Source organism: Moschus berezovskii, chromosome X (assembly GCF_049115385.1).
Source record: "Moschus berezovskii isolate FMDL1 chromosome X, NW_MosBer_1.0, whole genome shotgun sequence".
NCBI classification, from domain to species: Eukaryota; Metazoa; Chordata; class Mammalia; order Artiodactyla; family Moschidae; genus Moschus; species Moschus berezovskii.
The window spans coordinates 48,334,056-48,355,131 of NC_142488.1; the positions used below are offsets into that span (position 1 = coordinate 48,334,056).

The window sequence follows — 21,076 nt, forward strand, 5'->3', positions numbered from 1 at the left end:
CCTGGAATTCTGTATAAAAGGCTATGTCCACTTCCATGTGCAATAGGAAGGTATTTTACTTTTCATTCCTCTTGACACCTGTAGTCACATCCAAAGCTTATTGTCTCAGCTGCTGGATCATAGAATTCTATGAATCAAAGTTGCAAGAGGTTCGAGCAACCATATAATTTCAAACCCTCCTCATCTGACAAATGAGAATACTGAGTTTTATAAAGGAGCAAGTGCTTGTGCAAAGTCACACTTTAAGTTGCTCTCAAAGCAAGACCTATAAAATTAGATCTCAGTTTATTCCCATTATTGTACTTTAGTTCTTTACCAGGGTCTGGAATTACAATGCATCAAGCAATACAATGATTTACAATTCTATATTGTATGATTAGTTTAATTTCCCTCGCTATTGAAGGGTCTCAAGGTTCAGACATGCCCTTCCTCTCTCTACAATTTCTCCCACAGTCATCTAAATCTAAGTCCATGGCTTTTAAAATGCCATCTAAAGGCTGATAGTCCAGTTTATATCTCCATTCTGGATCTCTTCCATGAACATCAGATTTGTACACACACAATCATTTGATAGCTACAGATAGATGTTTAATTGGTGCCTCAAATTTAGTATATTAAAAGCAAAAGCATTGATTTATACCCTAAACCTTCTCCTTCTCTGGTTAACCCTATCTCAATTAACAACACCATTATCCTTTCAGTTGCACAGGTCAAAAACCATGGAGTCATCTTTGATTTTTCTTTTTCCTCCCCTTTTAGATATTAAAAGATAAATGATCATAGATAGTCAATCTATTGCAAATAATGCCAATTCTCAAACCAACTGTCAAACCTATTTTATATCTGATCGTTTCTATCTTCATTTCCATTAGTTTACTCCAGGCTACCATCATCTCACTTATAACAGAAACCTAGTTGGTTTTCCCAGTTCCACTACAATCCAATCTCTATGGAGCAACCAGAGTGATTTTTTTTTTTTTTGAAGTTCAAATCAGATTATTCTCCTGCTTAATACTTCCCAATGTTTCAACTGCAAGTAGAATAAAATTCAAGCCTCTAATCATGGCTTAAAGTCCTACATGATTTGACCCAACCTACCTTTTCAACTTTACCTCCTAATAACAGGTTCCCTCATACACTATGCTCTAGCCACACGGGCCTTTTGGCTATTTCCCAAATCCTCCCCTCCATTTCACTTCAGATCCCTTGTATCTGTTGTTATTCCTTGGAATGTTCTTTCTCCGGAGATTTGCATGACCATCATAGCTAAGGTAACTCCTTTGATGTTATTTTAGCCTACTATTCTGGTGTGTGTGTGTGTGTGTGTGTGTGTGACAGCATTTAATATCTGGAAGTTATTTTACTTTTGTGCTTTTATTTATCTATTCCACTAGAAAAATCACCACAAAAATGTCTACTGTGTCCTAGGACTTATAACAGTGCCTAGAAGAGAATAGACTGAATAAATAATTTTTGAAGAAATGAATCAGGCACTTTGTTCTACCTCAATGATTCCCAAACCAAGACATGTGTATCACTGGTGGAACGTGAGATAATTTTAGTTGGTATGAATGATTTTTTTTAAAATTTTTATGAACTAATTTTAACATGGGGCTTCCCAGGTGGCTCAGTGGTAAAGAATCTGCCTGCCAATGCAAGAGACACAGGAGATATGGGTTCCATCCCTGGGTGGGGAAGATTCTGTGGAGTAGGAAACAGCAACCTACTCCACTATTCTTACCTGGAAAATTAAGTGGATAGCGGATCCTGGTGGGCTACAGTCTCTGGGGTTGCAAAATCAGACATGACTGAGAGACTGAGCAGGCACACAGGCTCAGTTTTAATATATGTCAATATTACTAGCATATTTCATACATAAAATTATAAATATTATCACTAAGGCCAAAGCAAAGCAAAAGCAAAAAAATGGATTAAACAAAACCATTAATAAAATATAAGCATATGTATCTGGCAAAGTCATGAAGGTGATTTCATGACTAAAGCCTTGGAAATGCTGAGTAAATTCCAATAGTACTCATGACCACTACTTACCTTGATTTTGGTTATTAACTACATGCAAGTGATCATATTCACTGATTGCTGACAATGACTACTTGGTGATTTGACCACATAGGAACCTTGGAATAAAGTGAAGATTTTATCCTAAAGACAGAAATAGGGAGATGATACCATTGTTAAGTAATATAAAATCAAGATTCAAAAAAGAGTCGGATGTCACAAATCACTTTAGGTTCTGAAACTCTGGATTCACTCATGAATAAATGTAAAGATCAATATTAAGTCCTCAAATATCAGTGATTCACTGGATGTCTTTTAATGTAGCCTAGGTCTCATGAAGTTTGTATTCTGTTATCCAGTGGTTATAAAATCTCACAACCAGCAACATCAGTATCCCATAAAAACGTGTTAGCATTGCAAATTTTGAGGGCTCACTTCCAGACCTACTAAATCTAGAAGTGTGTTTTAACAAGACCTGCAGATGATCCTGATGCATGTTGAACCTTCAGAATCATTGTTGTACCTCACTGCTGGTTCAAATTAAAATTCAATAAAATTCTTAACTTAGAAATTATTTAAAATAGATACTACTATAATACTGCTGCTGCTGCTGCTAAGTCACTTCAGTTGTGTCTGACTCTGTGTGACCCCATAGATGGAAGCCCACCAGGCTCCCCCGTCTCTGGGATTCTCCAGACAAGAACACTGGAGTGGGTTGCCATTTCCTTCTCCAATGTGTGAAAGTGAAAGTGAAGTCGCTCAGTTGTGTCCGACCCTTAGCGACCGCACGGACTGCAGCCTACTAGACTCCTCCATCCATGGGATTTTCTAGGCAAGAGTACTGGAGTGGCTTGCCATTGCCTTCTCCGACTATTATACTAGAACTCATAAATTTTATACTTGTGCATTCTGTGTGCTGAAGAGAGCTCCTTGGCTAGTAAATGTGCCTATCTAACAATTCAGAATCCAATCTCAAATGGTTTTGATGCTCTTTACATGTCAAGCAATCATCTAACAACTATTAAAAATCCTCCAATGGCTTCCTAAGAGACTTAAAATAAAATTCATACTCACCATTTTGGTCTACAAATACCCTTCATGACTTGCCTCCTGACTAAATTTCCAACTATGTTTATATCTACATTACCATATTTCATTTTTAAAATAGTGCTTATCACTATTTGAAATTATCTTACTTGTGATGGAATGACTAAGATGGCAGATTGAGAAGATCCTGAGTTCATCTCCTCTCAGAGTCACACCAAAGTTACAATCATTTAGAGAGTGACTATTGATATTATGACCTGAAGACTAAGGAAAAAGATTTTCTACAACTAAAAATATAAAGAAGGTATCACAACAAGATAAGTAAGAGGTGCAGAGACACAGTATAGCCAAGATCTATAACCCTGAGTGGGCATCCCAGATGATTCTGTGATAAAGAATCCACCTGCCAATGTAGGAGAAACAAAAGACATGGGTTAGATACCTAGATCAAGAAGATTCTCTGGAGAAGGAAATGACAACTCACTCCAGTACCCTTGCCTGGAAAATCCCATGGAAAGAGGAGCCTGGAGGGTTACAGTCCATGGGGTCACAAAGTCAGACAGACACAACTGAGCGACTAAGCAAGCACACATACCCCTGGGTAGGCAACCCACAAATGGGAGGATGATTACAACTACAGAGGTTTCCCCAAGGATCAGTGGGTCCAAAACATATATAGGGCTCTTAATCCTGGAGTCTTATACCAGAAAAACAAGGCTCTAGAATGTCTGGCTAAGAAGGCCATCATTGCTTGTGTATTGGACAGCCTGAGGGCTGTAGCAGAGACTCTGCTTTTAAAGGGTACATGCAAAATCTCATGCGCTACAAGACTCAAGGGCAGAGGCAGTAATTTGAAAGGATTCTAATCAGACCCAATTTCTGATCTTGGTGAGTCTCCCAGAGAGGCAGAAGGCAATTGGGATTTCTGGGGATATAGATGCTTGTGGAAGCCATTTTTAAAAGCTCATTCTACTATGAAGAAACTGGTTCTGGTAAGCACCATTTTGAAGACCTCTACCTAACCTATAAGTGCTGGAAGCAAGTCCTGCACACCATTCAGTGGGAACCAGTGCCAGGACTCCACAGACCTAGCAGACAGTCACAAGAGGAACCAGACCTGCACATCAATGAGATGGCACCAGCTTCATCATCCTTGAGTCTAACAGCCAGCTGTCCCAGGATATACCAGGCCCACAGACAGCCACAATGTGACCTCGCCCCTCCCACTAGAAGTCTGACACCAGCCTTGGACAACCCTGGAACCCATAAGCAGCTACCATGGAACCTGATCTTGCCAATCAGCTGGCCAGCATCAGCCCCAGGATCACAAGAGCCCTGCAACCAGCTGCTCTGGGATACCCTGGCCTCATAGCCAACTGTATCAGACCTAGCCATGCTTACTAGCAGCCATCAGCCTTCACAAAATGCAGCCAAAAGGACCAGGACCAGAAGCACCTACCAGCATGCTCATTTTAGTCAGTTCCACCACAATAGGAAGACACACACAGCTTATATAAGGGGCATGTCTGGATCATATAAATCTGGTAACCAGAGGAAAATGTGCTGTCAGGTCCAATAGAACATCTCCTACATAAGGCCACTACCTCAAGACTGATAATCATAACTGACCTATCTAATACACAAAGATAAACCCAGAAAATTAGGCAAAATAAGGTAACAAAGGAATATGTTTCAGATGAAGAAACAAGAACTCAGAAGAACTAAATGAATGGAGATAAGGAATCTACCTGATGAGTTCAAGGTAGTGATCCTTAAAATGCTCAATGAAGATGGAGGAAGAATGGATGAATACAATGAGAAATTTAACAAAGAGAAAAATATATATAAAAAAGAACCAAACAGATTTGAAGCACAATAACTGAAATAAAAATACACTAGAAGAAATCAACAGTAGACTAGAAGATACAGAGGAATGGATCAGTAAACTGGAAGGAAGACAGAGTAGTGGAAAACATCAAAAATGAACAGAAAAAAAAAGGATTAAAAAAAATGAAGATGGTTTAAGAGATCTCTGGGACAACATCAAACACACTAACATTCACATCATATGGACCTCAGAAGGAGAAGAGAGAGAAAAAAGAGCAGAGAACTTATTTTAGGCAATCATAGTTTGAGTGTACTCCGGGAGTTGGTGATGGATAGGGAGGCCTGGCGTGCTGTGATTCATGGGGTCGCGGAGAGTCGGACATGACTGAGCGACTGAACTGAACTGAACTGAACTGAACCAAAAATATCCCCACTTTGGAGAGGAAAAATACATTCAGGTCCAAGAAGGACAGGGAACCCAAAGAAAATCAACCCAATGATGTGCACACCAAGACACACTGTATAATAATTAAAATGGCAAATTAACTGAAAATATTAAAAATAGCAAGGGGAAGCAACAAGATACACACAAGGAAACACCAATGAAACTGTCAGCTGACTCAGCAGACATGTTACAGGCCAGGAGTGGCACAACATATTTAAAGTGAGGAACAAAAAGAACCTACAATCCAGAACTCTACCCAGCAAGGCTATTACTCAGTTTTGTAGAAAATATAAAGTTTTAAAGAGAAGAAAAAGATAAAACAGCTCAACACCATTAAACTAGTTTTATAATAAATCTTAAAGGGACTTCTCTAAGTGGAAAAGATCACAATTAGAAATATTAAAAAATTATGAAAGGAAATGTCTCACTGGTAAAAGTAGTGGATCAACTTATCTCCAAAGCTAATAGGGTGAAAAACGAAAGTAGTAAAATCATCTACATTCTCAATAAAAAGTTGGAAAGGATACACAAAACAAAAAGGCATAAAATATGAGGTCAACAACTTTAAACATGAGAGGGGCAAGTAAAAGTAAAAGGTTGCTTAGAAAGTATTCAAACTTGAGATAATCAAGTTAAAATTCTGTTCCGTTCTGTCGCTCAGTCGTGTCCGACTCTATGCGACCCCGTGGACTGTAGCCTACCAGGCTTCTCCGTCCATGGGATTCTCCAGGCAAGAATACTGGAGTGGGTTACCGTTTCCTTCTCCAGGGGATCTTCCTGACCCAGGGATCGAACCCGGGTCTCCTGCATTGGAGGCAGACGCTTTAACCTCTGAGCCACCAGGGAAGCCCAAGTTAAAATAATCATATATTTATATCATACAATTATTATACTAAGTTACAATAACCCATACAAATATTGTGTTATTATCATAGTATGTTTATATACAGTTATGTATGCCTCAGGGTAACTACAAACCAAAAAATCGATAATAGATACACATACACAGAAAAGAGAAAGGAATCCAAATGTAGCACTAAAGATAGTATCAAATCAGAAGGGAAGAGAATAAAAAAGAAACAAAAAAGAACTACAAAAACAATCTGAGAATAATTAACAAAATGGCAGTAAGTACATACCTATCAGTAATTACTTTAACTGTCAATGGTCTAAATGCTTCCATCAAAAAACACAGAATGGCTGAAATGAATGAAAAAAAAAAATCTCAAGAACCATATATATGCTGCCTCCAACAGACTCACTTCAGATCTAAAGACACACACAGTGAGATGATTAAGAAAAAGTATCTCATGCAAATAGAAACCAAAAAAGGTTAGAATAACACGTATATCAAACAAAACAGACTGTAAATAGTTATAAGAAACAAAAAAGGACACTATATAGTAATAAAGGAATGGATCCAAGAAAAAGACAAAGAAATTTTTAATATATATACCCAACAAAGCAACACATAAATATATAAATATTAATAAACATAAAGAAAAAACTAACAGTAATACAAACAATAATGTTAGAGGTTTTTAACATCCAACTTGAATCAGTGGACAGATCACCTAGAGAGAAAATCAGTAAGGAAATACTCGCTTGAAATGATACATTAGACCATCCAAAAGCAGCAGAGTACACATTTTCAAGTGCACGTGAAATATTCACCAGGACTAGCTAGGTCAAAAAACAAGCCTCAAACTTACAATTAAAATCACATCAAGCATATTTTCCAAGGATAACACTATGAGACTTGAACTCAATTATCAGGAAAAAAAATGCAAAATATACAAACATGTGGAGGCTAAACAACATACTACTAAACAACCAATGGATCACTGAAGAAGTCAATGAAGAAATCAAAATATATCCGGAGAAAAATGTAAATCAAAACACAATTATACAAAATTGTACATAAAATTGTATACACAATTACACAGAATAGGAACATTTATAGTGAAAACAAGCCTACCTAAGGAAACAAACAAAAAGTAAAATAAATATGCTAACTTTACACCTAAAGAAACCAGAAAATGTAGAACAAATAAAACCCACAACTAATAGAAAAGAAGAAATAATAAGTAATCAAATAAGAAATAAATGAAATAGAAATTTTTAAAATAACTTGAAAAAAATTAAATTAAGAACTCATTATTTGAAAATATAAACAAAATTGATAAATCTTAAATCAGATATATCAAGGAAAAGATAGGCATGAATAAATAAAATCAGAAATGAAAACGTTTTAACAATCACAGAAATAAAAAAGATTATGAGAGATTACTATGAACAGTTGCTGCTGCTAGGTCACTTCAGTCGTGTCCGACTGTGTGTGACCCCATAGACGGAAGCCCACCAGGCTCCCTCGTCCCTGGGATTCTCCAGGCAAGAACACTGGAGTGGGTTGCCATTTCCTTATACACCAATAAAATGAACAACGAAGAAGAAATGGCTAAATTGCTAGAAATGCACAATGTACGAAAACTGAATCACAAGGAAATACAAAATATAAAGAAACCAAGTAATGGTAAGAAAATTAAATCGGTAATTAAAAAAAACCCTCTAAATAAATGAAAATCTAGATTAGACAGATTCACAACTGAATCCTACCAAAAGCTTAAAGAGGATTTAATATTTATCTTTTCAAATTTTTCCAAAAATTTGAGGAGTTAAGGAATGATTTTAAACTAACTTCACAAAGCCAGCATCAGCCTGATAACAGATCAGACATAGACACCACAAAAAAGAAAATTACAGGCAAACATCATTTATGAAACTAGATGCAAAAATCCTCAAGAAAACTATAGCAAACCACACCCAATAGTGCATTAAAAGACCATACACAATGATCAAATGGGAGTTATTCCAATAACAGAAGAATGGTTCAAAATATAGAAATCAATCAATGTGACACACCATTCACATTAAAAAATATAAAATGTATATGATCAATTAAACAGATGCAGAAAAGCTTTTGAAAATTCAACATCCATTTATTAAAATATTCTCAATAAAGTAGATATAGCAGCAATCAATCTTAATATAACATAGGCTGTGTATGACAAAACTACAACTAACATCATACTCAATGGTGAAAAGTGGAAAGCATTTTCTCTAGATCAACAAAAGGACAAATATATCCAGTCTCTTCACTTTTATTCAAGATAGTATTGGAAGTCATAATCACAGCAATCAGACAAGAAAAAAAAAATAAGCAGAATCCAAATTGGAAAGGAAAAAGTAAAATTGTCACTGTTTACAGATGACATAATGCTACATAGAGAATACCCTAAAGATACCAGGAAAAACTATAAAAGCTAATAAAAAATTAAATCAGTAAATTTGGTGTATAAAATTAATATATAAAATCTGCTCTTTCCTACAAATTAATTATGAACTGTCAGATAAAGAAAGAAATCCTATTTACAATCACATCAAAAATAATAACATATCTAGGAATAAATTTAATCAAGCAGGTAAAAGAACTATACTCTGAAAACTGTAAGACACTGATGAAGGAAACTGAAGATAATGCAAATAAATGGGTAGATATCCCATGCCTTTGAATTGGAAGAACTAATATTGTTTAAATAGCCATACTACCCAAAGAAATCTACAGATTTAATGCAAACCCTATCAAAACACCCATTAAAATTATTATAGAATTAGAACAAATAATCTTAAAATTTTTATGAAACCAAAAAAGATTCAAAATAGCAAAAACTATCTTGAGAATAAAAATAAAGCTGGAGACATCACTTTTTGACTTTAGAATATAACACCAGACAACCATGATCAAAACAGCATGACACCAGCAGAAAAACAGCCACAAAGATCAATGGAAAAGAATAGAGAGCTAAGAAATAATCCCATGCACATATGGTCAACCAATCTTTGACAAAGGAAGCAAGAAAATACAAAGGGGAAAAGACAGCCTCTTCAGTAATTGATGTTGGGAAATCTGGACAGCTACATGTAAAAGAATAAAATAAGAACATTTTCCCACACCAATAGAAAAATAAGATAAAAATAGATGAAAGATCTAAATGTAAAACTTAAAACCACATAACTCTTGCAGAGGATAACAGGCAGGACACAAGGGGTCTACAAATGGAGAAAATAGGCTGCAAGAGTCAGACATTTTTTATCTCTCTCTTAAGCTGCAGGAGGAAACAAGCTACTGTTAGATTTTTTCCCCCTCTCTAAACAAATTTAAAGAGTTTTCTCTTAAAATTCTGTTGCCATGACGACACATGGCTCCACCTGAACTTAACTTTTCTCAGACGTTAAGCTAACCAATGCGTTTTTCTTAGGAAAATGTTTGTCCTAAGCTATGTTAAAAACACTCTTGATGGGGGGAGGGAGGAAGATGGCAGAGGAATAGGACGGAGAAACCACTTTCTCCCCCACAAATTCATCAAAAGAACTTTTGACGCTAAGCAAATTCCACAAAACAACTTCTGAATGCCGGCAGAGGATATCAGGCACCCAGAAAAGAAGCCCATTGTCTTCGAAAGGAGGTAGGAAGATTCATACGATTGAAGATGGCGGAGGAATAGGACGGGGCGACCACTTTCTCTCCCACAAAATCAGCAAAAGAACATTTGAACACTGAGTAAATCCCACAAAACAACTTCTGAATACCGGCAGAAGACATCAGGCACCCAGAAAAGCAGCCCACAGTCTTCGAAAGGAGGTAGGAAATAGTATAAAGATAAAAAGAGAAGCAAAAGAGGGAGGGACGGAGCTCCGTCCTGGGAAAGGAGGATTAAAAAAAAAAAAAAAGGAGAGAGAAGTTTCGAAACACCTGGAAACACGGGCAAGTCTGTGGATAGCCTTGAAACCTCAGAGGGCCACATAACTGGGAGAAAAAGACAAAGATAATTAAAACCCACAGACTAAGTGCCCAGAGGAAACTCTCAGTGGAGAAGCGGTGCAGACGCCCACACCCCCTACTAGCAGGTGGGGCCTGGGCAGAGAGGCGCCACAGCAGCGCTTAAGAGGAGGAACGCCCCGAGGGCAAGCTGAGGGCGCAAACTGCAGCTAAAAGACGAAAAACTGTGAAAAGCCTGCGAAAAGCCCCAACCTAAGACTCCGCCAGCCCCGCTCACAGAACAAGGGACTGAGCTGAGCCAGCCGGCTGCAGGTGGCCCATCCCCCAGCCCGCGCCTGGACAGGCAGTGAGGGCAGCCAGCGCTGGAAGGGGCAGCCGCAGCCCCAGAGAGTCTTCCCACACCAAGCTGCAGGCAGGCTTCCTTGCTAATCGACTTCTCGGGTTCGGGCCGCTTGATATCGGCCTGAGAAAGTGCGCCAGTTGTACACACAGAAAACTGAGCGGCAGGGACCAGGGAGGCGATAAGTCGCAGCTACCATGCTCACCAAACGCCTGGTCACCTGAGCTGCTCGGACTGGGGAAGGCACAAAACGCAGGCCCAGCCAAGTCTGCACCTTTGTGGAGTACCCAAGGACCTGAACCTGAGCCTCTCACACCTGGGAAGTGCATGCAACCCAACGCCGACCACAAACAGCTCCTGGCAGACGAATGCAGAGCCTGAGCAGCATAAACAGGGAAAACACAAACGCCGTGAGCAGGAGCATTCCCAGAGTTCAGTTCAGTTCATTTCAACTCAGTTCAGTCACTCAGTCGTGTCCGACTCTCCACGACCCCATCAATCACAGCACGCCAGTCCTCCCTGTCCATCACCAACTCCCGGAATTCATGCAAACTCATGTCCACAGAGTCGGTGATGCCATCCAGCCATCTCATTCTCTGTCGTCACCTTCTCCTCCCGCCCCGAACCTTTCCCAGCATCAGAGTCTTTTCCAGTGAGTCAACTCGTCGCATGAGGTGGCCAAAGTATTGCAGTTTCAGCCTCAGCATCAGTCCCTCCAATGAACACCCAGGATAGATCTCCTTTAGAATGGACTGGTGGGATCTCCTTGCAGTCCAAGGGACTCTCAAGAGTCTTCTCCAACACCACAGTTCAAAAGCATCAATTCTTCGGCGATCAGCTTTCTTCACAGTCCAACTCTCACATCCATACATGAATATGGGAAAAACCATAGCCTTGACTAGGCGGACCTTTATTGGCAAAGTAATGTCTCTGCTTTTTAATATACTATCAATGTTGGTCATAATTCTCCTTCCAAGGAGTAAGCGTCTTTTAATTTCATGGCGGCAATCAGCATCTGCAGTGATTTTGGAGCCCAAAAAAATAAACTCTGACACTGTTTCCACTGTTTTTCCATCTATTTCCCATAAAGTGATGGGACCAGATGCCATGATCTTAGTTTTCTGAATGTTGAGCTTCAAGCCAACATTTTCCCTCTCCTCTTTCACTTTCATCAAGAGGCTTTTTAGTTCCTCTTCACTTTCTGCCATAAGTGTGGTATCATCTGCATATCTGAGGTTATTGATATTTCTCCCAGCAATCTTGATTCCAGCTTGTGCTTCTTCCAGCTCAGCGTTCCTCATGATGTACTCTGCATATAAGTTAAATAAGCAAGGTGACAATATACAGCCTTGACGTACTCATTTTCCTATTTGGAACCAGTCTGTTGTTCCATGTACAGTTCTGACTGTTGCCTTCTGACCTGCATACAGGTTTCTCAAGAGACAGGTCAGGTGGTCTGGTATTCCCATCTCTTTCAGAATGTTCCACAGTTTATTGTGATTCACACAATCAAAGGCTTTGGCATAGTCAATGAAGCAGAAATAGATGTTTTTCTGGAACTCTCTTGCTTTCTACATGATCCAGCGGATGTTGGCAATTTGATCTCTGGTGCCTCTGCCTTTTCTAAAACCATCTTGAACATCTGGGAGTTCACGGTTCACATATTGCTGAAGCCTGGCTTGGAGAATTGTGAGCATGACTTTACTAGCGTGTGAGATGAGTGCAATTGTGCGGTAGTTTGAGCATTCTTTGGCATTCCCTTTCTTTGGGATTGGAATGAAGACTGACATTTTCCAGTGCTGTGGCCACTGCTGAGTTTTCCAAATCTGCTGGCATATTGAGTGCAGCACTTTCACAGCATCATCTTTCAAGATTTGAAATACCTCAACTGGAATTCCATCACCTCCACTAGCTTTGTTCGTAGTGATGCTTTCTAAGGCCCACTTGACTTCACATTCCAAGATGTCTGGCTCTAGGTCAGTGGTCACTTTATCGTGACTATCCTGGTCGTGAAGATCTTTTTTGTATAGTTCTTCTGTGTATTCTTGCCACCTCTTCTTAATATCTTCTGCTTCTGTTAGGTCCATACTATTTCTGTCCTTTATTGAGCCCATCTTTGCATGAAATGTTCCCATGGAATCTCTAATTTTCTTGAAGAGATCTCTTGTTTTTCCTATTCTGTTGTTTTCCTCTGTTTCTTTGCACTGATCACTGAAGAAAGCTTTTTTATCTCTCCTTGCTATTATTTGGAACTCTGCATTCAGATGCTTATATCTTTCCTTTCCTCCTTTACTTTTCGCCTCTCTTCTTTTCACAGCTATTTGTAAGGCCTCCTCAGACAGCCATTTTGCTTTTTTACATTTCTTTTCCATGAAGATGGCCTTGGTCCCAGTCTCCTGTACAATGTCACCAACCTCTGTCCATAGTTCATCAGGCACTCTATCTATCAGATCTAGACCCTTAAATCTATTTCTTACTTCCACTGTATAATCGTAAGGGATTTGATTTAGGTCATATCTGAATGGTCTAGTGGTTTTCCCTACTTTCTTCAATTTAAGTCTGAATTTGGCAATAAGGAGTTCATGATCTGAGCCACAGTCAGCTCCTGGTCTTGTTTTTGCTAACTGTATAGAGCTTCTCCATCTTTGGTTGCAAAGAATATAATCAATCTGATTTCGGTGTTGACCATCTGGTGATGTCCATGTGTAGAGTCTTCACTTGTGTTTTTGGAAGAGGGTGTTTGCTATGACCAGTGCATTCGCTTGGCAAACTCTATTAGCCTTTGCCCTGCTTCATTCCGTGCTCCATGTCCAAATTTGCCTGTTACTCCAGTCTTGACTTCCTACTTTTGCATTCTAGTCCCCTATAATGAAAAGGACATCTTTTTTGGGTGTTAGTTCTAAAAGATCTTGTAGGTCTTCATAGAACCGTTCAACTTCGTCTTCTTCAGCGTTATTGGTAGTCAAGACAATGCGAGCACTCCCCGCAGACGCCAGTGATATTTGTAACCAGCGTTCCTCCCTCCCCACAGCAGGTCAGAACAAGTGAGCCGGTGTCCACCACCACCCCCTGGTGTCAGGACGGAAATTAGACACTGAAGAGACCAGCAAACAGAAGAGCTTTTACAATAGAAGGAACTGCCCTGGAAGTAACAAAGGGAGAAGTCTTGAGCCTACTGCAAGAATAAGACTGAAAACCAGAGGCAGAGGCTTAAGGTCAAATCCTGAAAACACCAGAGATCTCCTGTTCCAGGGAACATTAATTGATAGGTTCTCATCAAACGCCTCCATACATATACTGAAACCAGGCACCACCCAAGGGTCAACAATTTTCAGTGAAATACATACCACGCAAACTCTCCAGAACACCGCAAGCTCCACCCACCAGAACACCGACACAAGCTTCCCAAACCAGGGAACCTTGACAAGTCACCCATCCAACCGCACACACAACGAGGTAACTACATAATAAAGAGAACTCCACAGACTGCCAGAGGACGGAAAGGCCACCCCAAGCACAGCAATATAAGCAAGATGAAGAGGCAGAGAAATACCCAGCAAGTAAAGGAACAGGATAAGTGCCCACCAACACAAACAAAAGAGGAAGACTTAGGGAACCTACCTGATAAACAATTTCGAATTTTAATTGTGAAAATGATTCAAAATCTGGAAAGCAAAATGGAGTTACAGATAAATAAAGTGGAGGAAAGGATTGAGAAGATGCAAGAAATGTTTAATAAGGAATTAGAGGAAATAAAAAAGAGTCAATATACAACGAATAATGCAACAGATGAGATCAGAAACACTCTCGAGGGAACAAACAGTAGAATAACGGAGGCAGAAGACAGGATAAGCGAGCTAGAAGATAGAATTGTAGAAATAAATGAAACAGAGACGGAAAAAGAAAAACGAATTAAAAGAAATGAGGACAATATTAGAGACCTCTGGGACAATGTTAAACGCGCCAACATTCGAATCATAGGAGTCCCAGAAGAAGAAGACAAAAAGAAAGACCATGAGAGAATATCTGAGGAGATAATAGTTGAAAATTTCCCGAAAATGGGGAAGGAAATAATCACCTAAGTTCAAGAAAACCAGAGTTCCTAAGAGGATAAACCCAAGGCGAAATACCCCAAGGCACATATTAATCAAATTAAGAAAGATCAAACACAAAGAACAAATATTAAAAGCAGCAAGGGAAAAACAACAAATAAAACACAAGGGGATCCCCATAAGGATAACAGATGATCTTTCAATAGAAACTCTTCAGGACAGGAGGGAATGGCAGGACATACTTAAAGTGATGAAAGTAACCTACAGTACAGATTACTGTACCCAGCAAGGATCTCATTCAAATATGAAGGAGAAATCAAAAGCTTTACAGACAAGCAAAAGCTGAGAGAATTCAGCATCACCAAACCAGTTCTCCAACAAATACTAAAGGATCTTCTCTAGACAGGAAACACAGAAAGGGTATATAAACTCGAACCCAAAACAATAAAGAAAATGGAAAAGGGATCATACTTATCAATAATCACCATAAACATGAATGGGTTGAATGCCCCAACCAAAAGACAAAGGCTGGCTGAATGGATACAAAGGCTGGCTGAATGGATACAAAAACAAGACCCCCATATATGTTGTCTGCAAGAGACCCACCTCAAAACGAGGGACACATACAGACTGAAAGTGAAGGGCTGGAAAAGGACATTCCATGCAAACAGAGACCAAAAGAAAGCAGGAGTAGCAATACTCACATCAGATAAAATAGATTTTTTAAAAAAGGCTGTGAAAGGAGACAAAGAAGGAAACTACATAGTGATCAAAGGATCAATACAAGAAGAAAATATAACAATTATAAATATTTATGAACCCAACATAGGAGCACCACAATATGTAAGACAGTTACTGCTGCTGCTGCTAAGTCACTTCAGTCGTGTCTGACTCTGTGTGACCCCATAGACGGAAGTCCACCAGGCTCACCCATCCCTGGGATTCTCCGGGCAAGTACACTGGAGTGGGTTGCCATTTCCTTCTCCAATGTATGAAAGTGAAAAGTGAAAGTGAAGTCGCTCAGTCGTGTCCGACCCTTAGCGACCCCATGGACTGCAGCCTACCAGGCTCCTCCATCCATGGGATTTTCCAGGCAAGAGTACTGGAGTGGCTTGCCATTGCCTTCTCCGAAGACAGTTACTAACAAGTATCAAGGGGAAATTAACAATAACACAATGATAGTGGGAGACTTTGATACCCCACTCACACTTATGGATAGATGAACTAAACAGAAAATTAACAAGGAAACACAAACTTTAAATGATACAATAGACCAGTTAGACCTAATAAATCTCTATAGGACATTTCACCCCAAAACAAGGAATTTCACTTTTTCTCAAGCGCACACGGAACCTTTTCCAGAATAGATCACATCCTGGGCCACAAATCTAGCCCTGGTAAATTCAAAAAAAATTGAAATCATTCCAAGCTTCTTTTCGGGCCACAACGCAGTAAGATCAGATCTCAATTACAGGAGAAAAACTATTAAAAATGCCAACATATGGAGTCTGAAACAACAAATCCTAGAAGAAGTCAAAAGAGAAATCAAAATATGCATAGAAATGAATGAAAATGAAAACACAACAACCCAAAACCTCTGGGACACTGTAAAAGCTGTGCTAAGGGGAAAGTTCATAGCAATACAGGCACACCTCAAGAAACAAGAAAAAAAAGTCAACTAAATAACCTAACTCTACATCTAAAGAAACTAGAAAAGGAAGAAATTAAGAACCCCAGGGTTAGTAGATGGAAAGAAATCATAAAAATTAGGGCAGAAATAAATGCAAAAGAAACAAAAGAGACCATAGCAAAAATCAACAAAGCCAAAAGCTGGTTCTTTTAGAAGGTAAATAAAATTGACAAAACACTAGCCAGACTCATCAAGAAACAAAGGGAGAAGAACCAAATCAATAAAATTAGAAATGAAAATAGAAAGATCACAACTGACAACATAGAAATGCAAAGGATTATTAGAGAATACTATCCGCAATTATATGGCAAAAAAATTAATAACTTGGAAGAAATGGACAAATTCTTAGAAAAGTACAACCTTCCAAAACTGAACCAGGAAGAAATAGAAAATCTTAAGAGACCCATCACAAGCACGAAATTAGACGCTGTAATTAGAAATCTTCCAGCAAACAAAAGCCCAGGTCCAGAAGGCTTCACAGCTGAATTCTACCAAAAATTTAGAGAAGAGCTAACACCTATTCTACTCAAAGTCTTCCAGAAAACTGCTGAGGAAAGGAAACTTCCAAACTCATTCTATGAGGCCACCATCACCCTAATCCAAAAACCTGGTAAAGATCCCCCAAAAAAAGAAAACTACAGGCCAATATCACTGATGAACATAGGAGCAAAAATCCTTAACAAAATTCTAGCAATCAGAATCCCACAACACACTAAGAAGATCATACCTCATGACCAAGTGGGCTTTATCCAAGGAATGCAGGGATTCTTCAATATCCGCAAATCAGTCAACGTAATACACCACATAAAAAAACTGAAAAATAAAATTCATATGATTATCTCAATAGATACATAGAAAACCTTCGACAAAATTCTACATCCATTTATGATAAAAAACCCTCCAGAAACTGGGAATAAAAGGGACATATCTCAACATAATAAAAGCTATATATGACAAACCCACAGCAAACATTATCCTCAATGGTGAAAAACTGAAAGCATTTCCCCTGAAGTCAGGAACAAGACAAGGGTACCCACTCTCACCACTACTATTCAACATAGTTCTGCAAGTTTTGGCTACAGCAATCAGAGCAGAAAAAAACATAAAAGGAATCCAAATTGGAAAAGAAGAAGTAAAACTTTCACTGTTTGCTGATGAAATGATCCTCTACACAGAAAACCCTAAAGACTCTACCAGAAAACTCCTAGAGCTAATCAATGAATACAGTAAAGTTGCAGGATATAAAATCAACACACAGAAATCCCTTGCATTCCTATACACTAATAATGAGAAAATAGAGAAATTAAGGAAACTATTCCATTCACTGTTGCAATGAAAAGAATTAAATACTTAGGAATATATCTACCTAAGGAAACAAAAAACTTGTACATAGAAAATTATAAAACACTTGTGAAAGTAATCAAAGAGGACACTAATAGATGGAGAAATATACTGTGTGCGTGGATTCAAAGAATAAATATTGTAAAAATGAGTATACAGCCCAAAGTAATTTATATATTCAATGCAATCCCTATCAAACTACCAACGATATTTTTCACAGAACTAGAACAAATAATCTCACAATTTGTATGGAAATACAAAATACCTCAAATAGCCAAAGCAATCTTGAGAAAGAAGAATGGAACTGGGGGAATTAACCTGCCGGACTTCAGGATCTACTACAAAGCCACAGTCATCAAGACAGTATGGTACTGGCATAAAGACAGAAATATAGATCAATGGAACAAAATAGAAAGCCCAGAGATAAATCCACGCACCTATGGACAACTTATCTTTGACAAAGGAGGCAAGAATATAAAATGGAGAAAAGACAGTCTCTTTAACAAGTGGTGCTGGGAAAACTGGTCAGCCACTTGTAAAAGAATGAAGCTAGATCACTTCCTAACACCATACACAAAAATAAACTCAAAATGGATTAAAGATCTAAATGTAAGACCAGAAACTATAAAACTCCTAGAGGAGAACATAGGCAAAACACTCTCCGACATAAATCACAGCAGGATCCTCCATGACCCACCTCCCAGAATATTGGAAATAAAAGGAAAAATAAACAAATGGTGCCTAATGAAAATCAAAATCTTCTGCACAGCAAAGGAAACTATAAGCAAGGTGAAAAGACAGCCTTCAGAATGGGAGAAATTAATAGCAAATGAAACAACTGACAAAGAATTAACCTCCAAAATATAGAAGCAGCTCCTGCAGCTCAATTCCAGAAAAATAAATGACCCAATCAAAAAATGGGCCGAAGAACTAAACAGACATTTCTCCAAAGAAGACATACAGATGGCTAACAAACGTGAAAAAATGCTCAACATCCCTCATAATCAGAGAAATGCAAATCAAAACCACAATGAGATACCATTTCACACCAGTCAGAATGGCTGCTATCCAAAAGTCTACAAGCAATAAATGCTGGAGAGGGTGTGGAGAGAAGGGAACCCTCTTACACTGTTGGTGGGAATGCAAACTAGTACAGCCACTATGGCGAACAGTGTGAAGATTCCTCAAAAAACTGGAAATAGAACTGGCATATGATCCAGCAATCGCACTCCTGGGCATACACTCCGAGGAAACCAGAATTGAAAGAGACACATGTACTCCAATGTTCATCGCAGCACTGTTTATAATAGCGAGGACATGGAAGCAGCCTAAATGTCCATCTGCAGATGAATGGATAAGAAAGCTTTGATACATATACACAATGGATTATTTTTCAGCCATCAAAAAAATGCATTTGAGTCAGTTCTAATGAGGTGGATGAAATTGGAGCCTATTATACAGAGTGAAGTCAGCCTGAAAGAAAAACATCAATACAGTATACTAACGCATATATATGGAATTTAGAAAGATGGTAATCTTAACCCTGTGTATGAGACAGCAAAAGAGACATAGGTGTATAGAACAGTCTTTGGGACTCTGTGGGAGAGGGTGAAGGTGGGATGATTTGAGAGAATGAGATTGTAGCATGTATATTATCATATGTGAAATGATTTACCAGTCCAGTTTCGATGCATGATACAGGATGCTTGGGGCTGGTGCACGGGGATGACCTGGAGGTAGGATATGGGGAAGAGGGAGGTGGGAGTGGGGTTCGGGAGGGGGAACACATATACACCTCGGGCAGATTCGTGTCAATGTATGGCAAAACCAACCAATATATTAATGTAAAGTAAAAAAATAAAATAAAAAGAAAGAAAGGAGGTAGGAAATAATATAAAAGATAAAAAGAGAGACAAAAGAGGTACGGATGGAGATCGGTCCTGGGAAGGGAGGCTTAAAAAAGAGAGAAGTTTCCAAACACCAGGAAACACTCTCACTGGCTAGTCTGTGGCAAGCCTTGGAAACTCAGAGGGCAACATAACCGGAAGGAAAAAGAAATAAATAATTAAACCCCGCAGATTATGTGCCCAACAGTAACTCTCAGCAGACAAGCAGCACAGATGCCCACATCTGCGACTAGCAAGCGGGGGCCAGGCAGGGAGGCACACGCTGCACTGTTTAGAGTGAGGACCGGGTTTGAATGCCCCGAGGGCAATCTAAGGGAACTAACTTGAGATAGCAAAGCAGATGGTGGGATAGCTACCCCGCGAAACGGCAAAAAGCCCTAACCTAATCCTGGGTGTTCATTGAAAGCACTTACGCTAAAGCTGAAACTCCAATACTTTGGCCACCTCATGCAAAGAGTTGATTCACTGGAAAAGACTCTGATGCCGGGAGTGATTGGGAGCGGGAGGTGACAGGGACGACAGAGAATGAGATGACTGAATGGCATCACCGACTCGATGGACATGAGTTTGAGTGAACTCCGGGAGTTAGTGATGGACAGGGAGGCCTGGCGTGCTGTGATTCATGGGGTCCCAAAGAGTCGGACACGACTGAGCCACTGAAATGAACTGAACTGAACTGAAGACACCACCAGACGCACTCACAGAACAAAAGACTGTATAGAGTTCCCAGCTGTGGACAGCTAATCCCCCATCCCCCACCGAGACAGGCAGGGGAGGGCTGCCAGAGCCAGAAGGGAGAATTGGCTGCCCCAGAGAGGCATCCGATACCAAACCGCAAAGAGTCTTCATTGCTAACCAAGAATTCTTGGGCTTCTGGCCAGTCAACATCCACCTGAGGAGGTGCGCCAGTTGAACACCCAGAAAACTGAGTGGCAGGGGCTGGGGAGGCGATAAGTCTCAGCAACCACGCTTACAAAACACCTAGTCACCTGAGCTGCTCGTACCGGGGCAGGACACAAAACGCAGGTCAAACCGAGTCTGCCCATTTGTGGAGTACCCAAGTACCTGAACCTGAGGGGCTTGGACCTGGGATGTGCATGCAACTCAGCGTCAGCCTCAGACAGTTCCAGGCAGAGCAACCTAGAGCCTGTGCAGTGTAGACTGGGACAGCATACACGTCGTGAGCAGGCAAAAATCCAGTGTGGCCGAGACTGTGAGCACTCCCCAAAGGTGCCAGTGATATTTGTCTGCAGCTCTCCTCCCTCCCCACAGCACGACTGAACAAGTGGGCTTTAAAAAGTGTCCACCACCGCAGAAATTAGACACTGAAGACATCTAAAGAAGAAGATAAAACAGAGGGAACCACCTTGGAAGTGACAGATGGAGAAATCTTGAGGCTACTGCAAGAATAAGACTGAAAACCAGAGGCAGGACGCGTAATTCCAAATCCTGAGAACACCAGAGATCTCCTAACTCCAGGGAACATTAATTGATAGGATCTCATCAAACGCCTCCATACCTTCACTGAAACGAAGCACCACCCAAGGGTCAACAAGTTCCAGAGCAAG

At 39.7% G+C, this 21,076-nt stretch overlaps 1 protein-coding gene across 4 annotated transcripts in view; it reads right to left on the bottom strand.

Moving 5' to 3' along the window:
* KLF8 (KLF transcription factor 8) overlaps positions 1 to 21,076 on the bottom strand; it is a 234,966-nt gene that overhangs the window by 178,941 nt on the left and 34,949 nt on the right. For 2 of the 4 annotated variants that reach the window (XM_055438680.2, XM_055438682.1), the window contains one exon: positions 16,988 to 17,073. The exons of 1 other annotated variant lie outside the window; for it this stretch is intronic. The gene's annotated coding sequence lies outside the window, so the exon portion shown is untranslated. Of the gene's footprint in view, positions 1 to 2,052; positions 2,164 to 16,987; positions 17,074 to 21,076 lie in introns of all 4 variants that reach the window. One more of the 4 variants, XM_088833847.1, reaches the window with a different exon arrangement.